Here is a 7,209-nt window from a genome sequence, read left to right as displayed (position 1 = left end):
GACCTCTCCACAATATCAGGTACCCCTTTAATTGTACCTTCTCTTCAGTGTCCTCCTTGGCTTCTGAATAAACTCTCATCATCTGATTTTTCTCTTACCTCTCTGGTGAGTCCTCATTTCTGGTTCTTTTCCTTAAACTAATTCTTAAATTCTGTTTATTCTTGGGGCTTGTCCTCCATTTGCTTTCCTCTCTTTTCTTTTCCTGGGGACCTAATTTATTCCATAGCTCCAATTTTATGTATCAAGGATCTCCAAAATCTACTACTTTGCAGTCCTAATTTCTCTCCTCACCTTGAAGTCCTTATTTCTAACTCTTTACTGTCTTCACCTTTACAGGGATTTGAAACTTAACACGCAGTCTTTTACTTCAAATCTGCTATTGCTCTTGCATTCTCTGTCTTGGTAATGCCATCCCATCCACATAACTACCCAGTCTGTGAAGCATGGAGTCAGACTAGAGTCCTATGTCTTTTTTTGTTCCTATTCCCATTTCCTCAGTCACCAATATCTGTGGATTCTTATAATACATATCACACAGATAATTGTTGACCTGAACTTATCCATGCCTTGCTTCCACTCCATGAGTAATTTGAGAGCAGAAGTTGTGTCTATTCAATTATGGGTCCTCAGCTCATACCACTGAACATGGCCTTGGTACACTAGATGCTCTGTCATGTTTCTATAGTTCCAGTTACATACACATTTACACCTCTCAGTTGATATCTGGATCCAATGAGGGATTCCACTTTTCTGCCCCAAGGTGCTGGCACAGGAGATCAGGGCATTCATTCATCCCCTGGATTTATCCTCCCTGGAAGAAGGTTATCTCCAGGGATCTTCCCTGGGAAATCCTCTGCCCTTGCATTTCTGAGTTGTGCTTGTATGTGGGCTAATGAGTTCCCTTGGCTTTGATGAAAACCTTGGGGCAGAGAAGTGGAGAGATTTATGGTGAGTCTCTGAGGGCAAGATGACAGCATCAAAGAACTATGCATCATGACTGCAGTTCAAATCAGAGATGTGCCAAGGGTGAATACATGCTATAAGACTGAAACATGATAAAACAAGAGGAACAGGGTTTCTGGGTACCTGGCCAGATTGTGTGGGTGTAGGATAAGGACTTGAATGAGTTTTATGACTATGTTCCCCGGAAACATCCTTAAGTTGTTGTTGTTGTTGTTGTTGTTGTTATGTGCCACCAAGTCGGACCCAACTCATAGAGACTCCTCCTTGGGTTTCCAAGGCAGTATCAGTACAGAAGTAGATTGCCCAATCTTCCTTCCAAGGAGTGGCTGGTGAGTTTGAACCACCAGCCCTTTGGTTAGCAGTCAAGTGCCTTAGGCACTACCCCACCAGAGCTTCTACATCTTTAAGTGGTCTCTGCTTTTTCACTGCAACTGTAGCAGGGGCTAAGGAGAGGCAAGTGATAGAAGTATGTTGGAGCCAGTGGAAGATACTGTATGTTGGCTTCCCCACACCTAATTCCATCCTCTAATGCCTATTTCTCTATATATTAGAAAGTGTTCTTCACCTGGTATCACTTATTGCACACAGGCATTGACTAATGCTTGTAAATGTGTGAAGCTAAATATCGTTAGATTCCTGGGATTGTCAAGTGATATCATTCTGGCAATATTTGTTGTTGTTAGGTGCCATCAAGTTGGCTCTGGCTCATAGTGACACTATGTACAACAGCATGAACACTGCCCAGTCCTGTGCCAGCCTCGTAATCCTTGCTATACCTGAGCCCATCAGTGCAGGCACTGTGTTAATCCATCTCATGAGGGCCTTCCCTCAATGGCAATAAGACATTAGAAAAATCTGTTGATATCTAACCTCTTTTTCTTTGCCCTTTTCATACTGTCTACAATGAACATGGAATGATGCCCAAATTTGCAGTAGCTTCTTGCAATCATGACAAACAAGGTAGAAATTATTACTAATTGATACATGTTGTTGTTGTTGTTGTTATATCCATCAAGTTGGACCCGACTCATAGCGACCCCTCCTTGGGTTTCTGAGGCAGTATCACTACAGAAGTAGATTGTCCAATCTTCCTTCAGGCAAATCCCAATAGGGCTGGGTTGCTTTAAACTTGGGCTGGGCCAGGTCATCCAGGAGACCCATAGCCACTGCTTCACCTAAAAAATGTCCTTTATGAAAAAATGGCCAACTCAAGGAAAATGCTTGTTTTGGTTACCTAGTGCTGCTCTGACAAGAAATGGTGATGGCTTAACAAACAGGAGTTTATTCTCTTATAGTTTGGGAGGCTAGAAGTCTGAATTCAAAGTGCCAGGCTCTAGGGGCTGTGTGAAAACCTCTCAGCCTTGGGCTTCAGCTCTGCCCCTTGCTCCCTGCCCATTGAAGCAAGAGGCATCTCTTCACTCAAGCAACTACTGGCTACTGAGGCTAATAAGCCCAAGGCCAACAAATAAAATGGCACAAGTCCTGATGTTGGCACAGTCCCAAACCACATGGTAGGCCATTAATTCAATTCCATTGGAAGTCCTAAAGTCAGCAGAGCATGGCAGGCTGCTGAACAATGACACGGCTACATGCAGGGTTCAAGTATGCCAGAAGCTAGAGACCATTCCCAAAGCCACTTCTTATATATGGAAAGCAGACCACATCCCTAAAGCAGCTACTCAGCTACTCCAATACATTCCACCATGGATTTAATTACCAATCTTACCAAGAGGAATAACTGCATCCAGCTGCCAACCACTCAACCAGGCCTAGCCAAGTTGACACACAAACTTAGCTACCACAATGTTCAAGCATAGCTCTAATCCAATGGTTGGGTCAGTCTTGTGGGTGTTGAGTTCCTTGTGGATTACAAAAGAAATTTGAAGCCTCCTACCTCTATCTTTAGGAGCTCTGGTAGCGTAGTGGCTAAGGCACTTGACTGCTAACCAGAAGGCTAGCGGTTCAAACCCACCAGCCACTCTTCGGAAGGAAGATGGGGCAATCTACTTCCGTAGTGATACTGCCTCGGAAACCCAAGGAGGGGTCGCTATGAGTCAGGGCCAACTCGATGGCAAATAACAACAACAACAGCAACCTCTATCTTTAAAGAACTTACTACCACATCAAGAAGATAAATCCAAACTAGGGAAAGGAGGATTGACTAAAATGTGGCTTGTATTTGTTTTTAACCTAGCCTTGAATTTGAACCATTACTTTTTTTCTCCACTTAGCCATGTTGTCTCCACCAACATCTAACTGTTACCAGAATCTGTCTTTAATCTTCCAGTGATGTCCTCACTCTGTAGCATCCAGCTCACTTTACCTGTTCTAGCCTGGTCACGATGCTCTCTGCTGTTCCCGCCTGCCTTACTCTGCCCTGCTCAGGCAAGATAGAGAGAATATATGAGGAAAAGAAAGGACTAGAAAGCACGAAAGGACCCAGATCCATTCCCTTTCCCCCATCTCAAGTTCTGAATGAAGTTTTTTATTGACTTTCTGAGGCTAGCATTATTTTTGTGAACTGTTACATCCACGGGGGAACAGGAAAGATCCTAGAACAAAGGTTTCTCAGATACAGTGCTATGTAGAACCAAAAATCTAAGCAAAGCTAAGTGCAAAAAGTTTACTAGGTTCTATCTTCTGAAATAACCCCAACCCTTTCATGTTCCATCCATATAGAATAAGTTATTAAATTCAAAGGATAAAATGTAAAAGAATGAATACAGAGTTATTGTTTTTCCTTCAAGAGTAAGCCCCAGAAGTTACAAGCCAAGAGCTAATAAGCTGTATGACTGTTATCCCTTGAGTGGTTTTTAAATCAATTCTGCCTTCTCTAGTGTGGACTTATTTTGATTTATTTATTTTTTTGATTTGGTAGTAACTTCTTTGAGAGCAAGAGTAGGGAGCTTCCATTTCTTTTGAAACTTACAAGGAGCCTAGCACAATGTAGTCCACATTATAGGAGTTAAAACTGAAAAACCAAACCCACTGCCATCGAGTTGATTCCAATGCATAGCAATGGGGTAAATCTTAACAGAAGTAGATTGTCCAGTGTTCCTTCCACAGAGTAGCTGGTGGGTTTGGACTGCCAACTTCTGGTTAGCAGTCAAATGCCTTAGGCACAGCACATCACAGCTCCTTTATAAAGAGAAAGCTTAATGGGTTTAGTGAATGATATATAATTTTCTTTGCTCCAATCTGAATACCTTCCCAAGTGATTTAGGCCACTTGTTTTAAAGTGAAGATGGTGATAAGGGCACTTATCTGGTGGCACTGTAGTTAAAATATTAGGTTGCTAACCAAAAGGTCCACGGTTCAAACCCACTAGCCATTCTGCAGGAGAAATATGAGGTAGTCTGCTTCCATAAGGATTTATAGCCTTGGAAACCCTAGGAGGCAGTTCTACTCTGTCCTAAAGTGTCTCTATGTGTTGGAATCACCTTGATTGGCAGTGCGTTTGATTTGGGTTCAGATGGGGATGGAAAGTTACAGTTCTTTGGTGTTTCATGGGGCAACATGAAATTAGATGGTAGGTGGTTTCTGTTTAGTTATTGTAGGTAGACAACTTTTCTTTCTGAAGATATTGCTTTTTACAGTAATTAGCACTCCTGGTGTTTTTGGTTGGGAGACTGAATGAGTCATGGAGGCCCTAGGTCATAATTGAGGCAGGTTTCAAAACCACATGGGAAAAACATTTTACCTAAGGAAATCAAAGTACATAACTCTCATGATGTCATCATTCATCTATTCATCCAACACAACAGTTTTAACTAGGTACAAAGTCACACGCTAGACATAGAATTAGTGGTGAATGAATGAAATAGACAAGGTCTCTGCTTTTGTAGCTTACAGTAAATACAGACAAGAGAACAAGACATTTCAGTAGCATACAATTGCAATACAATTAATAGACAATTATGTACAGTATAATTAAGTAAGTCCTGAGAATCCTTATCTTTAACAATGAAGTTGATGACACACAAATAGACCAGCATACAGAAATTAGAAAAGTCACAGTAGGAAGTTCTGTGCTTTCTTCCCTGTGATTATGGCCCCTAGTCACCCTATGGGCATGGAATTGAACCCACTTCCAGGGCTTAACTTTCAGCCAAACAATAGACAGCCATAAGAGGTGAACAATTACACCAGAGAGATGCACTCTTCAGAACAATTTCCATTGGAGATCAGAAAAGCAGCACTACCATAAGGGGAAAGCTCAGAAGGTAAGAATGCATAGTAAAGAAGGACAGAGGGAAAAGGTAGCCACAAGGAGGAAGTGGGAAGAGAGCTGTTACATTCTGAAGACTGCAATAAATGTCACGAAACAAAATGTGTATGAACTAGACTTTTACCTGGATCACAATAAAAAGTTAAAAAAGAAAAGAAAAAGACAAGTTGTGAGACTTTACAAAAGAATCAGTACTGGAGACTAGAGCATTCTTGTTATGGCAGAGCAGAATGGTGCTGGTGATGGAGTTATCCCTATATCTGACAATGCTCACACTGTCCTCACATACATGATGGAGAAACAAAAGAGAAGTTCCCTGTTTTTCCTAATACTCCAACTAATCACAACAATGATGGTAACATTTCTTCATACTTGAAAAATAGTTTATTATAACCTTTTACAGAAGAGGAAACTGTGGCTGAGAGAAGCTAAGTTACTCTGAAGGACGACTTTCACATTTTAAAGGACAATAAACAGCACATGGCATCATCTTTATTACAGGCATGTCCTGTACTAAATGTTATTTAGTTAAATTTTATTATCTATTTTCTAAACAAAATGCTTTATTCATAAATACGATAAATAATAGTTCTTCTTATGTAAACTAGGGCACTATTTGCCAAAGATTAAAGCACCTTATGAGAAATGAGCTGGGGACTATGACTAAAAGACACCCAGAACTACTTACAAATTTCAAGTCTCACTTTCTTTTATCTGGAATTCTTTTTAAGTTTCTCAATTATAAAATGTTCCACTCTCTCCTACATGGGAAAAAAGTAAAACCTGTCTTTCTATTTTAAGTCTGTAAAAAACATGTGCAATAATCCTTTATATCACAGTCAATATTCTCAGGCTCCACAGTTAGCAAATAACAATTGTATCCAACTAGTATTTTACTTCCCAACCAAACCAAACCCACTGTCATTTTACTTCCCAGCAGAGATTAAACTAGTTACATGAGATCCTATTGATCCTTAATATACATTACAATCACAGCAGTATCGATATATTCATCCTTCAAATGTACTTTTCTTTCAAAGTATGGAAAAAGGTAAAAATCAATAAATTCTATTTGTAATATTACAGTACCAAATGTCCAATATTTAGACATACTCATAGTTTGATGCTTCCTTATTACCTGTCAAGACTTAAAAAACCTTGAATGGATTTAAGTTTTTTCAAAACCAACAATTATACACTATATATTAGGATAATATGTTGACAACTATAAGTATTTCAATTATTTTAAATGTTTTCAGTCATCATGCCAATGCAATGAACACTTTACAACAAAACATTATGCTTAAAAAAACACAATTACATGACAAAATCAACTGTCACTGTACCTGAGAAATCATTCAACTGTGAAACAATTGGAGGACAGATTAGTTTATATGCAGGTTTCTCACGATCTTTTCTGGAGACTTATTTAGTCTGTTGCTTTGCTCTTTCAGACCTGAAGTGAGCAGATATCCTGTTTCTGAGGAATAAGAATATCAGTTTTCTGAATGGAGATGATGTTCTGATTTTTCTCTTCGTTTTTCTTAGATGTTGTGCCACAAAAGTCACATCATGTTGGCAGAGGTGGATTTACCATGAAACCAAAAGATGTTAAGCCCCAGAGACCATCACATACACCAGTCCCTTCCATAACATTGGGAGATTTCTTTTCAGTATTTCACATTATTGTAAATCTCTCTCATTCCTAACTTGCACTCCATCACATTTTTCGCTGGATCAAGGGCATTGTAAGATGAAAATTGTGGGGCATTTGACTAAGGGACTCATCTCAGTGATGGCTATATTCTCAATGGTGACAAAAATTCTTACTATTTTAAATGTATAAAACACAGATAGATAGGTATACATAATCACATATGTGTGTGTGTATATATATATAGATATATGTTGTTGTTGTTATGTGCCGTGGAGTCAAACCCGACTCATAGCGACCCCTCCTTGGGTTTCCGAGGCAGTATCACTACGGAAGTAGGATTGCCCAACCTTCCTTCCGAGGA

Source organism: Orycteropus afer, unplaced genomic scaffold (assembly GCF_000298275.1).
Source record: "Orycteropus afer afer isolate SDZICR_OR568_19922 unplaced genomic scaffold, OryAfe1.0 scaffold00162, whole genome shotgun sequence".
NCBI classification, from domain to species: domain Eukaryota; kingdom Metazoa; phylum Chordata; class Mammalia; order Tubulidentata; family Orycteropodidae; genus Orycteropus; species Orycteropus afer.
Note: the sequence above shows the minus strand (reverse complement) of the source record.